The sequence below is a fragment of the Neoarius graeffei genome, chromosome 16, assembly GCF_027579695.1.
Source record: "Neoarius graeffei isolate fNeoGra1 chromosome 16, fNeoGra1.pri, whole genome shotgun sequence".
NCBI classification, from domain to species: Eukaryota; Metazoa; Chordata; class Actinopteri; order Siluriformes; family Ariidae; genus Neoarius; species Neoarius graeffei.
Window position 1 is genome coordinate 62,871,552 of NC_083584.1, and position 25,237 is coordinate 62,896,788.

At 42.3% G+C, this 25,237-nt stretch overlaps 1 protein-coding gene across 4 annotated transcripts in view; it reads right to left on the reverse strand.

Annotated features, from left to right (window-relative positions):
- Positions 1–25,237, reverse strand: part of fat3a (FAT atypical cadherin 3a) — a 200,281-nt gene that overhangs the window by 2,097 nt on the left and 172,947 nt on the right. The gene's annotated exons all lie outside the window — the stretch shown is intronic.

Sequence of the window (25,237 nt, forward strand, 5' to 3'; positions counted from 1 at the left end):
ACAGTGCATAATATCATCAAAAGATTCAGAGAATCTGGAAGAATCTCTGTGCGTAAGGGTCAAGGCTGGAAAACCATACTGGGTGCCCGTGATCTTCGGGCCCTTAGGCGGCACTGCATCACATACAGGCATGCTTCTGTATTGGAAATCACAAAATGGGCTCAGGAATATTTCCAGAGAACATTATCTGTGAACACAATTCACCGTGCCATCCGCCGTTGCCAGCTAAAACTCTATAGTTCAAAGAAGAAGCCGTATCTAAACATGATCCAGAAGCGCAGACGTCTTCTCTGGGCCAAGGCTCATTCAAAATGGACTGTGGCAAAGTGGAAAACTGTTCTGTGGTCAGACGAATCAAAATTTGAAGTTCTTTATGGAAATCAGGGACGCCGTGTCATTCGGACTAAAGAGGAGAAGGACGACCCAAGTTGTTATCAGCGCTCAGTTCAGAAGCCTGCATCTCTGATGGTATGGGGTTGCATTAGTGCATGTGGCATGGGCAGCTTACACATCTGGAAAGACACCATCAATGCTGAAAGGTATATCCAGGTTCTAGAGCAACATATGCTCCCATCCAGACGACGTCTCTTTCAGGGAAGACCTTGCATTTTCCAGCATGACAATGCCAAACCACATACTGCATCAATTACAGCATCATGGCTGCGTAGAAGAAGGGTCCGGGTACTGAACTGGCCAGCCTGCAGTCCAGATCTTTCACCCATAGAAAACATTTGGCGCATCATAAAACGGAAGATACGACAAAAAAGACCTAAGGCAGTTGACAAGAATGGGCTAACATTCCTATCCCTAAACTTGAGCAACTTGTCTCCTCAGTCCCCAGACGTTTACAGACTGTTGTAAAGAGAAAAGGGGATGTCTCACAGTGGGAAACATGGCCTTGTCCCAACTTTGAGATATGCTGTTGTCATGAAATTTAAAATCACCTTATTTTTCTCTTTAAATGATACATTTTCTCAGTTTAAACATTTGATATGTCATCTATGTTCTATTCTGAATAAAATATGGAATTTTGAAACTTCCACATCATTGCATTCCGTTTTTATTTACAATTTGAACTTTGTCCCAACTTTTTTGGAATCGGGGTTGTAATTGTAAAAAATGTGTATATTTTATATCTGTTTCATAACACATCTGTTACGCTGTTTTTATATGCGGCATCTTCATTGTTTTATACACCTCGCTCCACTTATAATGGAATGTGTAAATATAATACAAACAAACAAACAAACAAACAAACATTTGTTCAATGTTAAAATGTAAATTTAATCACAAAACTTTCACATAAAAAGGTAACTTTGTGTAAAATATATTCAAAGCAGCTGCTGAAAGTTTCAGTCTTGTCGTCTCTAATTGAAACCCGTTCAGCTGGAAATGGATTTGCGTCGAGCAGCGTGAACTCGTCTGCCGTGGGTGAGTTTCTCTACATCTTACTTCGCGTTAAGGAATCGTGTTTACTCTCTGTACTGGATTTCGACTGTGTTTCAGGGAAAACGAGCTCTATCGCTTCCAGCAGAGTGTTTCCACACAGCAATGAATGAGTCACAGTGAGCAGGAGCAGAAGGAATTCTGGGAAACAATACACTTAAGGTTTCACAGAGCTCCGAGTGGAACATAGTGTTATAAAGTGTGTGTGTATATAGGAGGTTGAGATACTCAAGGTTAGTGCATATTACACCATTCTAGCCCTGATTTCCTAATTCTGTAGCTCCGTGACTAAATCTCACACCCTTCCGGCTCCATGAGCCCTTTAGTTTAGCCCTCATGTACAGTATGTGTAGTATGTGGGAGGGTAAAGTGTGAGTCCAATAATAACATTTCTGTAGGACGTCAAATGGTTGTTTGGAACAGCTCAAATAAAAACATGATTCCTGACAGTGTACAATAAAAAACCTACTTTTTCCAAAACCCAAAAAGCGATACAAAATACAAGGCTTGGTAATGTCAGATGCAGGGTACAGAGCGTTTACTTCACAGAGTCTGTGTGTTACTGAGAGTCCTTATATTAGGCGTATCAGACGCTCGCTGGCTGTACTGTGAAAATTGTTCATGCAGACGCTCATCTAAGTTTCCAAATCTGTCATTGCTTAACTCGTGAATATCATGAATACTATCATTAAAAAGCTTATAATCTCTGCTTTCCAAAGAAATTGATCTCGTTAAAGTGCTAGTCTTATGAAAATGACACCACCCCTGGAAATTATACCTTATAAAACTAGACATGTTAAGCAGTTCTCATCTCATTATCTGTAGCCGCTTTATCCTTCTACAGGGTCGCAGGCAAGCTGGAGCCTATCCCAGCTGACTACGGGCGAAAGGCGGGGTACACCCTGGACAAGTCGCCAGGTCATCACAGGGCTGACACATAGACACAGACAACCATTCACACTCACATTCACACCTACGCTCAATTTAGAGTCACCAGTTAACCTAACCTGCATGTCTTTGGACTGTGGGGGAAACCGGAGCACCCGGAGGAAACCCACGCGGACACGGGGAGAACATGCAAACTCCGCACAGAAAGGCCCTCGCCGGCCCCGGGGCTCGAACCCAGGACCTTCTTGCTGTGAGGCGACAGCGCTAACCACTACACCACCGTGCCGCCGCTGTTAAGCAGTTTACTGTCTAAATTGTATTTTAATACAAGACTCTTTGAGTTCGCCATTACACAAATGCATTCCTGGTAAGTTACTGTTAATTCAAAGGAAGTGACGTCATATGCGCAAAGTTCGCGGCATTTCTGGCTTTGTCTGCTTTGCAAGGTGGAGCACGTTTTTAACGATTTTTTTTTTTATTCCACAACAACACTAAAACCAAAGCATGCCTCCTAAGAGGTGTCCCCTTCAAGGCTGTTCAGGTGTAGCTGAGAAAAAAAGCAGAATTTTGATCCATTATAGCCCAAAGTCGGCAGGACACTTGCGGAATGAATGGGTTCGATTTGTACAGACAAAGCGATAACTTCAAGCTGACAGGACGGTTTGGTGTCTGCTCCATACATTTTGAAAAAGATACATTTGTGAGGCAGGTTCACATAGAAGGATTTGAGCGACGTCTGGTACATGGAGCAGTTCCTACCATCTGGAAACAAAAGTCAGAAGCGCCATCCCAAAGAGCTCACCGCCAGACAGTAAGTGTCAAGCTTATGTTTAGCCTGTTGCTTGAATTTTAGTTGTCCTTAGTCTTTTATCCTTTTCACTGATAGCAGTTCTGAAATTTTACAACCCTGATTCCAAAAAAGTTGGGACAAAGTACAAATTATAAATAAAAATGGAATGCAATGATGTGGAAGTTTCAAAATTCCATATTTTATTCAGAATAGAACATAGATGGCATATCAAATGTTTAAACTGAGAAAATGTATCATTTAAAGAGAAAAATTAGGTGATTTTAAATTTCATGACAACAACACATCTCAAAAAAGTTGGGACAAGGCCATGTTTCCCACTGTGAGACATCCCCTTTTCTCTTTACAACAGTCTGTAAACGTCTGGGGACTGAGGAGACAAGTTGCTCAAGTTTAGGGATAGGAATGTTAACCCATTCTTGTCTAATGTAGGATTCTAGTTGCTCAACTGTCTTAGGTCTTTTTTGTCGTATCTTCCGTTTTGTGATGTGACAAATGTTTTCTATGGGTGAAAGATCTGGACTGCAGGCTGGCCAGTTCAGTACCCGGACCCTTCTTCTACGCAGCCATGATGCTGTAATTGATGCAGTATGTGGTTTGGCATTGTCATGTTGGAAAATGCAAGGTCTTCCCTGAAAGAGACGTCGTCTGGATGGGAGCATATGTTGCTCTAGAACCTGGATATACCTTTCAGCATTGATGGTGTCTTTCCAGATGTGTAAGCTGCCCATGCCACATGCACTAATGCAACCCCATACCACCAGAGATGCAGGCTTCTGAACTGAGCGCTGATAACAACTTGGGTCGTCCTTCTCCTCTTTAGTCCGAATGACACAGCATCCCTGATTTCCATAAAGAACTTCAAATTTTGATTCGTCTGACCACAGAACAGTTTTCCACTTTGCCACAGTCCATTTTAAATGAGCCTTGGCCCAGAGAAGACGTCTGCGCTTCTGGATCATGTTTAGATACGGCTTCTTCTTTGAACTATAGAGTTTTAGCTGGCAACGGCGGATGGCACGGTGAATTGCGTTCACAGATAATGTTCTCTGGAAATATTCCTGAGCCCATTTTGTGATTTCCAATACAGAAGCATGCCTGTATGTGATGCAGTGCCGTCTAAGGGCCCGAAGATCACGGGCACCCAGTATGGTTTTCCGGCCTTGACCCTTACGCACAGAGATTCTTCCAGATTCTCTGAATCTTTTGATGATATTATGCACTGTAGATGATGATATGTTCAAACTCTTTGCAATTTTACACTGTCGAACTCCTTTCTGATATTGCTCCACTATTTGTCGGTGCAGAATTAGGGGGATTGGTGATCCTCTTCCCATCTTTACTTCTGAGAGCCGCTGCCACTCCAAGATGCTCTTTTTATACCCAGTCATGTTAATGACCTATTGCCAATTGACCTAATGAGTTGCAATTTGGTCCTCCAGCTGTTCCTTTTTTGTACCTTTAACTTTTCCAGCCTCTTATTGCCCCGTCCCAACTTTTTTGAGATGTGTTGCTGTCATGAAATTTCAAATGAGCCAATATTTGGCATGAAATTTCAAAATGTCTCACTTTCGACATTTGATATGTTGTCTATGTTCTATTGTGAATACAATATCAGTTTTTGAGATTTGTAAATGATTGCATTCCGTTTTTATTTTCAATTTGTACTTTGTCCCAACTTTTTTGGAATCGGGGTTGTATACAAAGCTCAATAATGGCAGTAATTAGGCACTTTCACTTTCAGTGCTGGAATGGCAGGAGTGGGTGTCGCGTTGTGCCATATGCATTGTGCGCAGGGAGAGAGCAACAGCCAGGAATTTGTTAGGGTTCACCTCCAAACTAAGTTGCTCTTAAAACTACAACCTTTTCTGGTTCTAACAGTACCACTTAGGGCCATGTAGACCTTTTCTAGTTTGCGATTTTAAGGTGAATTGAACCTGTTTGAAATTTTAAGGTAAAGTCCAATAATTATGGAATTGGCCTGAAGGAAAAAGCCATTGCAAGATTAAGTTATAATTTATAATTTATCACTCTGTGATAAACTTCCCTGTGTATTTCTGAATCTTGTTGTTGCCTTTTTGTCCACCAAAACACATGCGATGTTACATTGCATCTAAAAACACGATTTCAGTATCAAACGAATGGACACTCCATCCTGTTATCTCTCTCAACTAACTCATCATTGTTTTTTTTCCTGTATTTAAAGGCTCTGAAAGAGATTCTCTCACAACATGAGCAAAATGTCCACTGTTCGATTAATACTGTATCTTCAGGTACTATTAACACATATCATATCCATCTTCTGTCAAATACTGGCTGTGAACAAAATAAACTGTCTAAACAACCACTCTCTTCTCCTTTCGGTATTTCATCCGAGTGTTCTCTAGCCAAAACAGCCAAAGCATCTGCGTCTACTGTTGTACAGATAGCAGCTCCTCCTTCTTCAAATACTGCATCAGGCGCAAACAGAAAAAAACCTTTCCACCCTCTCCTTCAACTACAGCATCGGAATTTTAGTAAAAAATAAATAACGGTGATTGCGTACTGACCCCTCCCCCCCAACACACACACCTCTAATTAACATTGTAGCACAAAACAGAAAGGGTCTATATGGTCCTAATTGGTACTGTTAGAACCAGAAAAGGTTGTGGTTTTATGAGCAACTCAGTTTTGGACGTGAACCCTAACAAATTCCTGGCTGTTGCATGCTCGCTGCGCACAATGCATATGGCACAACGCGCCACCTGCTCCTGCCGGCTCCAGCACTGAAAGTGAAAGTGCCTATTTATTGCCACTATTTAGCCTTGTGCCTACCAAGTGAGGTTACAGAGATGATGATTACAAAGAGACACTGCTTTATCATAACTGTGAAAGTTGAACAAATCAGTAAAAAAAAAGAATAAGCGAACTATGATTTGTACCATGTATTAATTTCCTGGGTTCCAGAAAATGGCTGGATCAGTCTTCTTCTTCACGAGCGACTCGGCTTGTGTATTGAGGATTTGCACGTGACGTCACGAGGTCGCGTGATATTTGTTTATCCGCCATTTTGGATGGCAAGGTCACGCATAGAACTTAGACGAACCCGTTCTAATTATCAAGTGTGTGGGAGTAGATCTTTCGAGAACGGTTATATCTTGTTCAGCATTTGGTTGTACCAATAGACAGGGCCAAAAGGAGGGCCTGTCATTTTATAGATTCCTCGCAGACGAGGAGAGACGCGCAAAATGGGTGTCCGCTGTGCGAAGAGAAAACTGGTACCCCAGTTCTACCAACCGAATTTGTAGTGAACACTTCATATCAGGTAGGTGTAATCTTCTAATTCAGTACTCCTAGTACATCTGTTAAGTTGATTTTCGGATTGAATGATAGCTGCATACTTAGAAACTAGACAGTCTCTAGCGTTTAAAATGACTATGCCTAGCCCTACTACCCTGGCCTAGTCTATGACAATGTTTTATCTTTTTGGCTCATATATGCCTTTGAAAGGCCAATCCATAGTAGGGATGGCGAAAACTAAAAAAAAATCTTGACCGACCACCGAGCCTCATTAGCCGGTTAAAGTCGGTTAACCTATGAGTTTAAACAGGGATGCAAACGGCGGATGCCGTTTCACGGCTGAAACACGCAGATCCGATTTTTTTCTTTAGAGGGCGTTGGAGTGTCTGAATAATTTCATCAGAGTAAATTCTGTATTAAAATTACTAAATAAGCGATAAAACGTCCTGCATAGTCTCTTTATGATAAACGTCTTAATGCCACTTACCCGTGAGGTTATCAAGTAGACATTCTTCTTCGGGAACTTCCAGAGGTATAGTTGGGATACCCGTCCCGCAACAAAATATTTATAAGCTTCCAGGCTCTTGTAAGCTTTGAGGGCTTTGCCAGTGTAACACGATTCACGATTAACGAGAAAATTGTAAATGTTGTGGTAGGCCAGATCGGGCAAATCGCCGGCACCGCAGCTCCGAATTTCCCTGAGCAAGGATTGCGGCAAGTTGTACGGATCTGCAATCCCCAACCTGGAACACTTTTCCACGTAACGCTGCCTCACGTCACCTTCAAGATGCTGAACAAACTTAGACAAGCAATCGCGTGATGTAGATGGGGTATTTTCCGAATTTTCTTGGGGATTACTCCCTGGATCCATTACGCTCGCGCAAGGTAAACAATCCTGAAGCCGTCCAATATGGCGGAGTAGGCGGAGTAAACATGGACGGGTCACGTGACTGCACATCCTCTATTCGTCCGCCTCTTTCTCCATGGCTATAGACCCTTTTCACGTGACGTCGCGACAAACGCGGCCGCCATTTTGGACATGAACTACCAGTAGTCTACCACAGCCAACAACGAGGAACGACGGCGAAGCATCGAAAGGAATATAGCCATCAAAGAAAGTTTTTACTTTCAGCAAGACTTCCATCATGCCATTATATTGTTGTGCACCTGGATGTAGTAACCATCAACACACAAGGCAAGATTTATCATTTTATCGGATCCCGACAGATGCTGACCGATGGAGAAGATGGATGGTCTCTAAAATATTGGCAAAATGATGTTTATTGACATAGCAATCGTGTGTAACGGAAAGCATTTGCATATCCGAAGTGTTGTGTTTACATCAAAGATAAAATAAACCGATATGACAACGACTGCTGCTGCCAGGTTGAGGACACAAACTAGTAGAAAGGAAGTGTGCCAACCGTGCCAACAGGCTTCCTTTGTGGTCGATTCTGCTTTAAGGTAAGATGCATTTAATTATTCGTCTGCTGTGGGTTTGGAATCGGTAGCCTGACCGATTCGTTCATGTTTGTGGTGCCGTTTGTTTGTTGACGCGTGTTGAAATGGAAGATTGGTTGTTGACATGATTTCCAGTGATGCTTTGGTGCTGCTGTGGATCAGATGTGTTGAGTAGCCTGACTGTTTTTTTTTTCTTGCGTGTGGTATCATTGTTGACGCGAGGTTGTTTTTTGAACATGCCAATGCGGACACGATTTCCCCTGATGAGTTATGACTTCAGACGCGATGCGTGTGTGGAGGTGTGGAGTCCGTGTGATATGTGCGTAAGATAGGCTTCTCATGTGTTTAGAGATCCGCGCTCTGAGACAAGCACAAGCGCAAGCACCCCCCCAAGGGAAAAAAGGGACCCCCCGAAAATATCGGCATAGTTCGAACACTGGGTTGGAGAAAGTAATGGCAAATAGTGAGTGCACAAACCATAGAAGGTAAACTGTACACAGCGCCAGGGCAGTGTGATGGTATGTCTACTTTTAGATTGTGTTAGCTTATCAATGAACACACTCGTCACTCGACGAGTTTCACGTCTTTACGACGGATACTTAAATGTGTGTTAGGTATTATTGTTGCAGTCTAAGCAGTCGTTGTAGCAGCTAAATGAGCGAGAACCGAAAGGGTCTGTGCCATAAACCGTTATTTCTTCACGTCCAAAATGGCGGTCGCGTTTATGAAGGTCACGTGAGTGAAAAGGGTCTATAGGTACTAAATTGTCCTCAGACAACCAACCAAAGTTTGATGACGAATTTTGAAGAGATTTCATCATCTTTTTAAAAAGAATCAGTATCAAGAACGCACACCACTGGAGAGAATAGTATAGAGTCTGTGTGGACACAAAAGAAGACACTGGAGCAAATGACGTCACACATGCAGCGCCGCTGACTTGTAAATCGTTGCGATCTAATAATGGCAGACAAGCTTTTAGTGATTTCTGGAACAGAATTCAGACGCAACAAAATTATTTTATGAACCAATTTTTTATTTATCGGTGAACTTTACAACATTTTTGAGCATATCACACACAGAAAACCCGGGATTTTATGATGCAGTTTTCATTAGACTAGCACTTTAAGATCTGTTCAGTACTTTGGGAGTAATGGCAAGTTGAAGTCGGTACAACAGAGTACACTCTCTGCTCGCAGGATGTTAGGAAACTGCCGGTGTTTTCTTTTTGAATCACGGGAAAGCGGTCAGGCTCTCTCTCTCTGTCTCTTTCTTTTGATCGGTTTCCCACTGGATTACTCGTGAATATCAATCAGATCACTTTTATAGGGATGTTCTCTTGCTCTCACTGTTTCTGATGAAGGATTCAGCAAAATTTTCCGTCAGCTAGTTTTGATGTTACGATTCACGGGAGACTTTGAAGTGAGTTTTCATAGCTTTACCTACTTATTTTTTCAAATCAAACTGATTCATGTAAATAAATAACTATTTTAGAATAGAACTGGAGCTGTTTTGATGAAAAATACTGAGATCTTCATGGTCGGAATGAGATTAAAAAAAAAAACAGAAGTCAGAAACACGAGCATCAATTTCAATTCAATTAATGTGAATTGTTTATTGGATGTGGCTCACAGTTTTTTCAAGGTTCACCTTGAAAGCTGTGAAGATTAATTGAAATAATCATTTATATTCTTTCATATAAACACTAGCAGGCCCTACTTTTGAGAAATACAAAGGCCTACAGAGCACAAAGAGCGTATTCGAAATAATATTTTATTACTTTTTTATTTTGATAGAGAACGGTAGATGTGAGACATTCAGTGCTTATTTATGCATATTTTATAATTAACAGTGATTTCTCCTTCTCTGTGATGTATAAATGAGAGTAAAGATCAGCTTTATATTGCACAAATAAAGCCATTTGGTGAAACTCTGAAGAAGAGAGTGTACCGATTTAACATTTTTACCCAATTAGCATTTCATTTCATCTCATTATCTCTAGCCGCTTTATCCTTCTACAGGGTCGCAGGCAAGCTGGAGCCTATCCCAGCTGACTACGGGCGAAAGGCGGGGTACACCCTGGACAAGTCGCCAGGTCATCACAGGGCTGACACATAGACACAGACAACCATTCACACTCACATTCACACCTACGGTCAATTTAGAGTCACCAGTTAACCTAACCTGCATGTCTTTGGACTGTGGGGGAAACCGGAGCACCCGGAGGAAACCCACGCGGACACGGGGAGAACATGCAAACTCCACACAGAAAGGCCCTCGCCGGCCCCGGGGCTCGAACCCAGGATCTTCTTGCTGTGAGGCGACAGCGCTAACCACTACACCACCGTGCCACCCCCCCAATTAGCATAATAAATACAAATTAAATACTAATTTGCATACTTTAATTTTAATAATTTTTAAAATTTTGTATTCAGTATACAACCATCTATGTGCCTGCCAATTTCCATGTAAATATCTTGAAAAATAAAAAAGTTATTCAGAAAAAACATTTGATCTCATTGGTTAATGAGGCCCATTTTGGACCATGTGATCCTCAGACAGAATATTACGGCAGTTTTCTCAAAATTAAGCCGTTTCTTCAATCTTTGATTTTTAGTATCTCAAGAATGGAGAAATGTTTTAATTCTGTAAAAAGTATGTTGTTCTGCATTCAATTCTGAATTTACTGAGAGCAGTTTCAAACAATTTGGACTGAATTTGAATTTTCACCTGATATGCCTACATACATGTATCCGCTGTGATTGTGCTCTAATCAGGAACAGGTGCAGGGTAATTAGTCCTAATGGTGTTGCGCGCACGCCAAAGCATTGACGTAACTGATGTAACCAGACAGCTGTTTGACATATCGAGTTTGATATTTGATTATAACTCTACAGTAATGCTGTAAAGTGAAAGCGCTGGTTCACTGCTGTCCACCAGGCATCCAGCAGAGTCACACCATAATAAATGTTGTGATGTTGTTTCTGACGCATGGCATGCAGTGTCAAAGAAAGGAATAAATATCTATTCATGATTGTGATGCCTATCTCATTATTGGTCTCACTGTCACAAGACAAGTACTATTGATGGGATTTTCATGCTTCGCCAACTGATGGGAAAAAAAACAGAAAGCAGTGCAGTAACTTGTATATAGCCTTTGTGGACTTCGTTAAAGCATCTGACACTATCAAACGCCAGCTACTTTTCGTCATCCTTGGCAAACTAGGCTGTCCATCAAAGTGCACAAGAATCATCAAGAAGCTATATACTGATGTACACGCAAGACTCATTATTGACGGTGAATTAACCCAGCCTCTTCAATACAATAGTGGTGTTAATCAAGGCTGCAAACTAGCACCTGTGCTCTTTGGCATATATTCAGCAGTGCTACTGTGGTTGGGTTTCAAAGACGTCAAGCATAAATGTAGTATACAGATTAGATTCCGTTATGATGGTGATCTCTTTAATATGAGCAGACTTAAGGCAAAGACTAAAATACTAACAGAATACATCAGGGAGGTCCAGTACGCTGACAACACTGCGATATTCAGCAATACGCCAGAGGGCCTGCAGCTGCTTCTGACACCCTACAACACAACTTGGCAAAGCGCATGGGCCTGCGTATTAATACAACCAAAACAGAAACCATGTGCGTTGGTAATACAGCAGATTTTTACATAGACGGTACTAAATTAGCCAATGTCACCCGCTTTAAGTACCTCGGCAGCTATGTCACCAGTGACCGCTCTATGCAGGAGGAACTACCATCTCGTATTCAGGCGACATCGTGTGCATTTGATTGATTATGGAAGACAGTGTTTGATTCTCATGGCCTGACAGTCTCAACTAAAATCAGTGTGTATAATCGGTGCCTAAAGCCTATTCTAATGTATGGTAGTGAGACATGGATTTTATACCAATGTGAGGTTAAGCAGCTTCATACAATACAGCAGCACCATCTACTGTACGTCTTATCTTAAAGATTAAATGGGATCATTTCGTCAGCAATGAAGATGTACTGAAGACGGCGGGGGTCGACGACATCGAATTGCAGTTAGTGAAAAGTCGCTTACAGTGGTTCGGTCACGTCTGTCGAATGAATGACGGCAGACCAGCAAAGGAACTCTTACATGGTGAACTGGTTCATGGTTCTCGACCAATAGGACGTCCTAAACTTCGCTTTAAAGACACTTGTAAGAATGCTTTAAAGTGTGTCTGTTTCTTAGACGTATGGCAAACTTGGGTGGAAAACAGACAAAAATGGAAAAAGCTAATAAATTTAGTGTGCGAATCCTACAACTTGAAGAGAATCGCAGAGTACAAGAAGCGCAAGGAAAGGAGAAGGGAGAAGAAGAAACGATACTATACTGTGTTTTTACCCGTTTTCTGGCTCAGGGATCAATCCTGTCACAAGACAATGCAGCAGTTTACTGATGTGAAATACATGACACGACGCAATTCGATGGTTCATCTGCTACTGTATAACACAGGGCTGGGAGTGAAAAAAAAAATCACAAGACTGAAACTTTTTGTCTTCATCAAGTGCTGTGAAGCGGCCATGGAAGAGAGTGCGGGAGGGGGTTAAATCCCATCCCATTTGGGTCCTGGGGGCTTCTCCTAGAAAATTTTGCATTTCTAGGTGATCTCTGGTGCATTCTAGTGATATCGCAGCCAAAATTTTACTGCTTGGAAGGCATCACAATTTGGCTGAAATAGCACTAGAATGCACCAGAGAGCATTATTAAACCTCACTACAGGTCCTAAGAGTTGGGAAAGAAACACAACATATTGGTATTTCTGAGCAATTTTAATAATTAATAAACATGATAACAAATTAACCTGAGTTGAACTTCTTACTGACGTTAAAGTCCATTAAACACATTCTTCGATCTTAATCTGTTAATACTGGCAACATTCAAGTCCATTAACCACATTCTGAACTTACAGTGGTGCTTGAAAGTTTGTGAACCCTTTAGAATTTTCTATATTTCTGCATAAATATGACCTAAAACATCATCAGATTTTCACACAAGTCCTCAAAGTAGATAAAGAGAACCCAGTTAAACAAATGAGGACAAAAATATTATACTTGGTCATTTATTTATTGAGGAAAATGATCCAATATTACATATCTGTGAGTGGCAAAAGTATGTGAACTTTGCCTTCAGTATTTGGTGTGACCCCCTTGTGCAGCAATAACTGCAACTAAACGTTTCCGGTAACTGGTGATCAGTCCTGCACACCGGCTTGGAGGAATTGTAGCCCATTCCTCCGTTGTTCCATCAATGATGGCAAGCCGTCCTGGCCCAGATGCAGCAAAACAGGCCCAAACCATGATACTACCACCACCATGTTTCACAGATGGGATAAGGTTCTTATGCTGGAATGCAGTGTTTTCCTTTCTCCAAACATAACGCTTCTCATTTAAAACAAAAAAGTTCTATTTTGGTCTCATCCATGTACAGAATTATTCCAATAGCCTTCTGGCTTGTCCATGTAATCTTTAGCAAACTGCATCCGAGCAGCAATGTTCTTTTTGGAGAGCAATGGCTTTCTCCTTGCAACCCTGCCATGCACAGCATTGTTGTTCAGTGTTCTCCTGATGGTGGACTCATGAACATTTGCCAATGTGAGAGAGGCCTTCAGTTGCTTAGAAGTTACCCTGGTGTCCTTTGTGACCTCGACGACTATTACACGCCTTGCTCTTGGAGTGATCTTTGTTGGTCAACCACTCCTGGGGAGGGTAACAATGATCTTGAATTTCCTCCATTTGTACACAGTCTGTCTGACTGTAGATTGGTGGAGTCCAAACTCTTTAGAGATGGTTTTGTAACCTTTTCCAGCCTGATGAGCATCAACAACGCTTCTTCTGAGGTCCTCAGAAATCTCCTTTGTTCGTGCCATGATACACTTCCACAAACATGTGTTGTGAAGATCAGACTTTGAGAGATCCCTGTTCTTTAAATAAAACAGGGTGCCCACTCACACCTGATTGTCATCCCATTGATTGAAAACACCTGACTCTAATTTCACCTTCAAATTAACTGCTAATCCTAGAGGTTCACATACTTTTGCCACTCACAGATATGTAATATTGGATCATTTTCCTCAATAAATAAATGACCAAGTATAATATTTTTGTATCATTTGTTAACTGGGTTCTCTTTATCTACTTTTAGGACTTGTGTGAAAATCTGATGTTTTAGGTCATATTTATGCAGAAATATAGAACATTCTAAACGGTTCACAAACTTTCAAGCACCACTGTATTCCTTAATAAGAGCAACATTTAAAAGTCCATCAACCAAATTTTGAACCGTGCATTGGCCTAGTGGTTAGCGTGTCTGCCTCTTGACCAGGAGATTGCAAGTTCTACTTGCAGTTGGGGCATACCAAAGACCATCGTAGAAATGGTACCTACTGCCATCTGGCAAGGCATGCAGCAATACAGATGCGAGTAGGGAAGTCAAACTCTCATGGGTACCAGAGGACCTGCCCCCCACTGTAACCCTAGCTGTACAGGCGAGAGGCTGAGGGCTATGGAAACGGAGATTGGCGCCACACCCATATGCCTTAAAGTGCATATCCTGGACCAAATTCATGTTTTTTAATATGAAAGAATGTCCCTTTACACACTCATCAAGAAGGGTAATTTTGCACAAGGCCATCTGTCTACAGCAGAAAAAACAAAAAAACAAAACGCGTCTGGAAAAATCCCAAGGGAGTCTGGAGCCAGATTCATGACGTCACCTGCAGAAGCGCCAGCAGGCTGCAAGAGCTTGCATGGTTTCAGTGCACAGCCTGTGTAGACCAAGTTTAGCAGCTAGTGATTTTGCATTGAAATATGGAATTGTCACCTGAGCGCAATGTGGGAAACGATGAGTACTAATCCCATCAAGATTGGTGTTGCTACACCCTCCTACGATACATCTGTTAAGCATTTTAATAATTACATGATAACGTTGAAGAAATTTGCAGAAAAACACCAGGTCGTTTTCTCATAAACGAACCAGCGCTGACGTAGGATTCAGAGGGAGGCGTCCCGCACGCGACGTCACGAAAATCAATGTTTGCCAGGAAATCCACATGCCAAGTTTTTTCAGAGGCGGACCAATTTGCCTCAAATGGCTTGATTTCAACTGAATTTTTCTGGTATTGTGCAAGGTAAAAAAATTGCACAAAATGTAACAGATATTTAACCAAAGTCTCTCATCATCTCATTATCTCTAGCCGCTTTATCCTGTTCTACAGGGTCGCAGGCAAGCTGGAGCCTATCCCAGCTTACTACGGGCGAAAGGCGGGGTACACCCTGGACAAGTCGCCAGGTCATCACAGGGCTGACACATAGACACAGACAACCATTCACACTCACATCTATGGTCAATTTAGAGTCACCAGTTAACCTAACCTGCATGTCTTTGGACTGTGGGGGAAACCGGAGCACCCAGAGGAAACCCACATGGACACGTGGAGAACATGCAAACTCCGCACAGAAAGGCCCTCGCCGGCCACGGGGCTCGAACCCGGACCTTCTTGCTGTGAGGCGACAGCGCTAACCACTACACCACCGTGCCGCCCCATTTGACTAAAGTTTAATATAAAATAGGAGAATTACATTGATCTTGCTCTTGAATTTACCCGTGATATGCACTTTAAAGAGTTGGTTAGTGCTGGGACAGGAGACTGCCTAGGAAGACCAGATTCTGGCGTGAGAGGGACTTTGAACTTGCCAACCAAATTTTGAAAGAGAATACAACATTTGTACCACAAAAGGTTGAACAAGTCCCAGACGGTGCACTGTAAAAGGTAACACCACTACTTTCTGAAATAACTTTACTTATTTCATGCTGACTTAGTGTTTTAACTCATATCATTTTAGTTATGTACTCGTTTTACATTAAAGAGATCCAATACTTCACACACCTGAGTAAACCACACAATTTAGACCCAAGTAAACTGACAGGAGCAATGCATGGGAGTTTGGTTTGCATATTAAAAAACAAAACAAAAAACAAAAAAAGCTTCTGTTACCACAAAAGCTCTCACGACTTGAACACTTCTAATCTATTTAGCTTTTCATGATAATCATTCTTAGTGTGTGTGTGTGTGCTTCCAGACAAAAGAGCTGAAGCTGAATTCATAAGGTCATATTTTCTATTAACATCAATAACTTCTGTGCAATAAAATTAATTACACATTAACTTCATGTGGAATTACATGTCTGGCTAATGTGAATATTAACTAATGCTAGCTAAGTTAGCTGATACCACACCACACAGAATAACAGCAGACATATCCATGGTTTAACCTCTACCAACATTTGTTAGCGTACATTTTTATTCCGCTAACTTGAAGTGGTCATCGATTATGCATATATATATATATATATATATATATATATATATATATATATATATATATATATATATATATATATATATATGTAGGTGTATGTTGTTCAGGCTGCTTGGTTTAGCGCCAGAATTTTTTCTCTCATGGCTCAGGGCTGGTCGTTACCTGAAATAACGTTAGTCAATTTTCATGAATTCAGAATTACATTATATGGACTCACTCTAGGGGTTCTTAGAGTTAGGAGTTAAACTTTATTTCAGGTGAGTTGCTGAAGAAAATCATTAATTTAGCCAGTGTTACTTCCCATGACCTCATGTGAGCAATGAAAGTCATTGTTTTTTTGCATTGTTTTAAAAAAAAAAATACATGGCTTTGAATCCATATTTGAGACTTTCTTTTTTTGCAGCTTGAAGACAAAAGTATGTGAACCTCTAGGATTAGCAGTTAATTTGAAGGTGAAATTAAAGTCAGGTGTTTGCAAACAATGGGATAACAATCAGGTGTGAGTGGGCACCCTGTTTTATTTAAAGAACAGGGATCTATCAAAGTCTGATCTTCACAACACATGTTTGTGGAAGTGTATCATGGCATGAACAAAGGAGATTTCTGAGGACCTCAGAAAAAGCGTTGTTGATGCTCATCAGGCTGGAAAAGGTTACAAAACCATCTCTAAAGATTGTGAACTCCAGCAATCCATAGTCAGAGAGATTGTGTACAAATGGAGGAAATTCAAGACCATTGTTACCCTCCCCAGGAGCGGTCGACCAACAAAGATCACTCCAAGAGCAAGGCGTGTAATAGTCGGCGAGGTCACAAAGGACCCCAGGGTAACTTCTAAGCAACTGAAGGCCTCTCTCACATTGGCTAATGTTAATGTTCATGAGCCCACCATCAGGAGAACACTGAACAACAATGGTGTGCATGGCAGGGTTGCAAGGAGAAAGTCACTGCTCTCCAAAAAGAACATTGCTGCTAGTCTGCAGTTTGCTAAAGATCACGTGGCAAGCCAGAAGGCTATTGTAAAAATGTTTTGTGGATGGATGAAACCAAAATAGAACTTTTTGGTTTAAATGAGAAGCATTATGTTTGGAGAAAGGAAAACACTGCATTCCAGCATAAGAACCTTATCCCATCTGTGAAACATGGTGGTGGTAGTGTCATGGTTTGGGCCTGTTTTGCTGCATCTGGGCCAGGACGGCTTGCCATCATTGATGGAACAATGAATTCTGAATTACACCAGTGAATTTTAAAGGAAAATTTCAGACATCTGTCCATGAACTGAATCTCAAGAGAAGGTGGGTCTTGCAGCAAGACAACGACCCTAAGCACACAAGTCGTTCTACCAAAGAATGGTTAAAGAAGAATAAAGTGAATGTTTTGGAACGGCCAAGTCAAAGTCCTGACCTTAATCCAATCAAAATGTTGTGGAGGGGCCTGAAGCGAGCAGTTCATGTGAGGAAACCCACCAACATCTCAGAGTTGAAGCTGTTCTGTATGGAGGAACGGGCTAAAATTCCTCCAAGCCGGTGTGCAGGACTGATCAACAGTTACCAGAAATGTTTAGTTGCAGTTATTGCTGCACAAGGGGGTCACACCAGATACTGAAAGCAAAGGTTCACATACTTTTGCCACTCACAGAAATGTAATATTGGATCATTTTCCTCAATAAATAAATGACCAAGTATAATATTTTTGTCTAATTTGTTTCACTGGGTTCTCTTTATCTACTTTTAGAACTTGTATGAAAATCTGATGATGTTTTAGGTCATATTTATGCAGAAATATAGAAAATTCTAAAGGGTTCACAAACTTTCAAGCACCACTGTATCAGCTATAAGCACAATAAAACAACATGGACTCAACAGCTACAATCAGTCACAGACTTCCCCGCACTTTGACACCTGGGAGAGTCTGAGTGTGAGCCTGTGCAGCAAAGAGGATTTTGTAGTTGGCATCCTCTGCATGTTTATGAAGTGATTTTTTTCCCCATTGGAGCCATAGTTTACAGCATGAGAACACAGAATACAGCAAGCCTGATCTGTCAACTGGAGCTTTCGAAACCACTTTTTTACACAGCCACTACATGTCACAACAGAGGATTTGCACCGTCATGTCACCCCATAGCAACCATAACTAGGGTACCATGACCGGGGGCATGCTTGTAGTAGTTCATTCAGCTGAGCTAGTTGTTATTGATCGGTATGGGAAGGTTTTGCTGCATTTTTGGATGCGCAAATAATTTTGAACGAAACAAAGACATCGGATTTTTTTAAATTTACCAAAAGTAATTTAATATTGGTGGAAAAAATAGAGAGATTTCTGAATGTAGAAGGGAAAAATGGGGGGGGGGACATTCAGCGGGACTCAGTGTCGAAAGGAGAGGTCAAAAACTGATGGTATACTCATTTCATTTCGACAAAGGTAAGAATTTAAAAATATATATATATTTCACAACTGCAGCGTGGTGCTCATTCTTATACAGTGAAGTGAACATGAGCCTCAACACAGCAGCTCTGCAGACCTTCACCGAGACTTAAAAAGTGCATTTACATTCGGGGAACCTTCGGTGCGCATTGTGCGTATGCTTGGGACCCAGCCATTATGGGAAACCCCTGATGCTGATTTGAGTGCAGTCAGCACATGCATATAAGGACACAGAGGCTTTGTGAAGTATTATCATTATCACTATCGCATTTGTTTCTATCCATGTTTTTGACTCTGCTTTCGGTTTCGTTTGTGTTTTGTTTTTGTAAAGATCACGCCTGCTAATAAACACTCTTCCTATGGACCCTTTTCACGTGACATCACGACAAATGCGGCCGCCATTTTGGACGTGTACTACCAGTAGTTTACCACAGCCAGCATTGAGGAACGGCAGCAAAGAAAGTTTTTACTTTCAGCAAGACTTCCATCATGCCACTATATTGTTGTGCACCTGGATGTAGTAACCATCAACAAACAAGGCAAGGGTTATCATTTTATCGGATCCCGGTAGATGCTGACCGACGGAGAAGATGGATAGCGGCATACCAACGCTTGTGTAGTGACCACTTTGTTGGAGGTAAGACGAATAAAATTAGCCAGAAAAGGCATTACACTGGTGTTAACATTCTGTGGCGGTGAGTGTGTAACCAAATAGGTTAAAATAACCCATTGTAACCTCTTTGTTCTTCTGTAGTAGCTATTGTTGACTAGCTAATGTCAACAAGTAGCTGGTATGTTACTGTAGCAATGTTTACGTTCAGTCATTTGGATGACTGTTAAAACCTTTCAGTCTCAAGTTTTTCCTTTACTGTATTTACTAGTTTACTGTTATTATGATCCGGCAGCTATTTACACCGGATCCAGTATAAATAGCTGCCGGAGCCAACATCTGAGGTTCCGGAGCGAGCTCCGGCTTGCTCCCGGAGTGCTCCGGCCGAGGTTCCCCTCAAATTAAGCAGCGCGCGCCGGCTTGCTCCCGGAGTGCTCCGGCCGAGGTTCCGGAGCACACTTCGGTCGAAGTTCCCCTCAAATTAAGCAGCGCGCTCCGGCTTGCTCCGGAGCAAGCCGGAGAGCGCTCCGTGACCTCGGCCGGAGCACTCCTGGAGCAAGCCGGCGCGCGCTGCTTAATTTGAGGGGAACCTCGGCCGGAGCACTCCGGGAGCAAGCCGGCGCGCGCTGCTTAATTTGAGGGGAACCTCGGCCGGAGCACTCCGGGAGCAAGCCGGAGCGCGCTCCGGAACCTCGGACGTTGGCGTGTATGTGTATGGTGATGGGTTTTTAACGACATAGGTATACAGATCATGTGGGCCGAAGTCAGGTAAAGACGAGGGCTTCATGTACTTCCGTACGTCAGTGAGCAATCCTGGTGGAAGCAGGTAAACGTCGTTCTCTAAGCCTGCTAAACTCAATTTTTGCAAATACCTCTCCCTCTGCTCGCCCTGTAAATGCCCTACGTCGCTGGATAGTGAAGGTATTTTCTGCATCTCGCTCCTTTTTCTTGTATGTTCTCTGTTTGTCACCTTCCTCGCATTCAAACTGATTCGAGCCGAAGTCCACTACATGTCCAAAATGGTGGTCGCGTTTACGAAGGTCACGTGACTGAAAAGGGTCTATACTTAGATCCGTCTAATGCCACATACCTGACACAGTATTTCACAAAGTCTCTGCGAAAACAGCGTCCTTATCTGTGCTCACATCAGCATCAAGTGTTTCCCATAATGACTGGGTCTCAAGTGTGCACACAACACACTCTGAAGGATCCCTGAATGCACTGGCGGTTCGTTAATAGGGGCGATTTGGGCGACGCACTCCCAAACAGGGAGGGAGATTTTTTTTTTTATCTACTCCTACTACCAACAGTAATGTCATTGTCCAATCAGGCTAAGGTCGCGCCTGGTGTAGCCACGCCCTTTTGGGGCGATTTCTGTCAGGTTCAGATTTGCCCCTAAATCTCCCATTGACACTAATGGTATGTACGTTTTTTTCGAAAATCCTGCTCCCAATGCATTTTCTATTAGGTTTTATGTGCTCGCACAAGCAGCGTGCTTACGTCATACGCCTGTTGCGCCGCGCAAGTGTTGCCAGATTGGTTTTAAGTGCATTTTGGCGGGTTTTGAACATAATTTTGGGCTGGAAAACGCAAGTTGCGCGGGAAATGTGTGAACATTCTATGAAGATGGCGGCGAGTGTTGAGTGCAACAATACGATAGCGGCTCTGAAAGAAGTTCCCTTTAGTCGTCGTGCCAATGAGGAGAAAACGGCAATCAAACAGCTAGGACCTCCTAGACCGAATTTAAACATCAAGCAAGTGTCTACGAAGGGGGAGAAGACCTACTCAAGAGGTTTTAACAAGAACTGGTACCACCGGAAAACTTGGCTAGCTGGCTGTGATGTAGTCAGTGCTCTTTTTTGCTACCCTTGCGTTCTCTTCCACCCTGGAAGTAGCACAGCAGACGGTACAGTGATATCTGATATTTGAATTTACTAGGCAAAAGGTTTTGTGTGTGTTACCAATGGCAGTTTAACATTGCCATGCTTGGAATATTTCAGTAGCCTCAAGTTCTCTCTGACTTGGTGTAAATTAAGCATATTTTCATCTCCATCTCATTATCTCTAGCCGCTTTATCCTTCTATAGGGTCGCAGGCAAGCTGGAGCCTATCCCAGCTGACTACGGGCGAAAGGCGGGGTACACCCTGGACAAGTCGCCAGGTCATCACAGGGCTGACACATAGACACAGACAACCATTCACACTCACATTCACACCTACGCTCAATTTAGAGTCACCAGTTAACCTAACCTGCATGTCTTTGGACTGTGGGGGAAACCGGAGCACCCGGAGGAAACCCACGCGGACACGGGGAGAACATGCAAACTCCACACAGAAAGGCCCTCGCCAGCCCCGGGGCTCGAACCCAGGACCTTCTTGCTGTGAGGCGACAGCGCTAACCACTACACCACCGTGCCGCCCCTGCATATTTTCAGTTTTTATATATTGTACAGTATATGTGTTCATTGGAGCCAGCAGCACCTTACCTTTTTTCCAACTTGTTAAGCCAAGTTGCACTGACTACAAAACCCTGTGTAACCTTGTGTGTGTATAGCTAAATAACTAAAGCCTTTTGTGTTCATTGACATGCTTGTAATACTTTAAATTTCCTTTTAAGGCATGGCTTTCTGGAGGAATTCTTGGGAAAAAAACTGCAGAATTTATTTAGAATTATTATTTGTTGTTAAAATGGTGCAATTCCATATAAAAAAAACCCCACATAATTAAGCTGCACATGTTTGTTTGATGGTTATGCTTTTCTTCATCTTTCTTTTTCAAAACTTAAATAAACACTTGTTTTGGATTTATATCCTGCCACTTTAATTGCATTCTTTAGAATTGAAGAAATTAGAATATGTTTATAATTAAGAATTTGTGTCTACTTATTATAGAATACTGGAATAATATGAGAAAATAAATGAGTAATGTAATATTGATTGTGATGCCAAATGTTTTGCTTTGAAGGCTTCACAATGAATCTTCCTTAGTTTTAGCCTGGCAAGCCAGACTAAATGTGAATATTTGCCACTCATAGGCAAAAATATTTTTGGCCGCTAGGCGAGTGGGTCTAGTTTACTAGGCTACCTAATGCCGCTTTTCCACTACAAACGCGGCTGAGCCGTGCCGTGCCGAGTCGAGCTGAGTCGAGCTGAGCGGGGCTGTTGGAGTTGCATTTCGACTACAACCGCGCTGAACCGTGCTGGCTGGAAGTGGGTGGACACATTGGGTGGAGTTAGCGAAAGTGGGTGGACGTCATGTGATGCCGTTAAGCAGCGCAAACAGTGACATCAGTGACAGTGGCGGAACAAGTCAGAGCCGGGCCGGGGGCGGGGCAAATGACCGGACCCTTTATTAAAGCTTATCATAACATCATTTTAGGCTACAAAATGTCCGCAACTGCGGTGTTTACCAATTTCAGCACTACCGGGTGCAACTATGTTATTTAGTACATCAAGTCCTTCAAACGAACATGTAACTCAGAAACAAAAAACATTAGGATACTGTACATGGCTCATAATAAAACATCAATAGCCTATACTGCGCACATTATTTGAAGGGCATACGAATGAGCGCTCAGAGGTTGCAACGCTGACAGGAAGAGTCAGAAATAAAAGGAGGGCGGTGCAAACCTCACTGAATGCACTGTGTTTACCAATTTCAACACTCCGGGGTGCAACTATGTTAGTTTGTACATTAAGTCCTTCAAACGAACATGTAACTCAGAAACAAAAAAAAAACATTAGGCGACATACTGTACATGGCTCATAATAAAACATCAATAGCCTACTGCGCGCATTATTTGAAGGGCATACGACGAGCCTTGCGCTCCGCGAACTCGTGCACGATGCTCTGTTGTCACTGATTCAGTGATCTTTTAAGCGGTAGTCTCACGACCCGAATAGTAAACAATAAACATGGAGGACATGGAGTCGTTAGTGTTGCTGGTCTCGGTGCTGTGGCTTGTTGTCACCGACAACGCGGACAGATACTGGCAAGAGCGTATAGATGAGGCGAGGCGCATAAGGCTTCAGAAATTCTCGTAATTCATAATTATTATTCTTCCGGGTTTGCGGTGTTTACAGATCCCAGCGCGCTCGCGGGGCGTGTGTGGGCGTGTGAGGACACTCCTCCTCACCAATCAGTGCACAGGGGAGTGTCTGCTCACGCCCCCAACCTCAGTCGGCACGGTTTGGCTCGCTTCAGCCCCACTCCAAAACGGTGCGAGTTTTAGGGGCTAAGCAGGGCTGAAACGAGCTGAGTCGTGCTGGTTTTTGGTAGTCGAAACGCGAGCCGTGTCGGGCTGAAGTGAGCTGAAGCGAGCTGAAGTGAGCTGAAAAAGGGTAGTGGAAAAGGGCCATTAGTTTGCCACCTTTAACTTGTTTAGTGTTGCCACCTAGTGGAGAGAAGAGATATTGTCTATATTGATATCTGAATTTACCAGGCAAAAACAAGTTCGGCCAATTGATTTGCTACCTAGGTCAATTTACTTCAGTCCTGTGGACATTTACGGTCCGTGTAGACATAACGGGGGAAAATTGCCCCCCCGAAAAAAAATTCAGGAGCCGCCACTGCCTGAATGTAAGTGCACTTTAAGTCTCAGTGAAGATTAGGCTGTGCAGAGCTGCTGCGTTGAGGCTCATTTTCACTTCCCTTCAAGAATAAGCACCGCGCTGCAGTTGTGAAATTTTTTTTCATTCTTACCTTCATAGAAATGAAGTGACCATAGCGTTTTTGACCTCTCCGTTTGACACCGAGTCCTGCTGAATGTTCACCCCCCATTTTTCCCTTCAACATTTAGACATTTCTCTAGTTTTTCCCCTTGATGATGAATTACTTTTGGTAAATTAAAAAAAAAATCTGATGTCTTTGTTTCATTCAAAATGACTTGCACATCCAAAAACACAACAAAACCTTCCCATACCGATCACTAACAACTAACTTGGCTGAATGAAGCACTACAAGCGTGCCCCCATCACGGTGCTCTAGTTACTGTTGCTATGGGGTCACGTGACGGTGCAAAGCCTCTACATGCAATCCTCCTCGGCCTTCTTTTCATTCAAGTTATGAGACGGAAAAATCCCCAAAGCTGTAATTCATGAACGGTCCACTCCACATACAATCTGTCGGTCTCCGTTTGATCACAAAACAATAAAGGTTTCCCGAATCAACTTGTCAGAAACTTCAAACCAATATCAGTGTCCCCTGCTGCCAATTGTCTGAATTGAGCTGGAAAGTTTGTCTACTCCACTGGCACTGCCATGATGGAAAATCACATAATTGTGGGGGTGCTGTGGCTCAGGTGGATAAGGCGCCATGCCATAAATCCGGGAACCCAGGTTCAATTCTGACCTGAGGTCATTTCCCGATCCCTCCCCGTCTCTCTATCTCCTGCTCGTTTCCTGTCTCTACAATGTCCTATCCAGTAAAGGTGAAAAAAGCCCCCCCAAAAAATCACATAATTGCATTCTTGAGTGCTGATTGGCCAAAGATCTTTTTGCAGTTTATTATTTTTTTTCCAGTCTTTTTTTGTTTTTTTACACTTTAGGATATTTTCAAAAGACAGAAATCTGTCTGTAGATGGAAATTTCCCAACCCTGTGTAATATTATTATTTTATTCAGGTTGATTTTGTGCCCTTGCAAATATTTTGCTCATTCACTCATCAGAAGATCTGCTTTGAGGCAGTGGTGCTTGAAAGTTTGTGAACCCTTTAGAATTTTCTACATTTCTGCATAAATATGACCTAAAACATCATCAGATTTTCACACAAGTCCTAAAAGTAGATAAAGAGAACCCAGTTAAACAAATGAAACAAAAATATTATACTTGGTCATTTATTTATTGAGGAAAATGACCCAATATTACATATCTGTGAGTGGCAAAAGTATGTGAACCTCGAGTATTAGCAGTTAATTTGAAGGTGAAATTAGAGTCAGGTGTTTTCAATCAATGGGATGACAATCAGGTGTGAGTG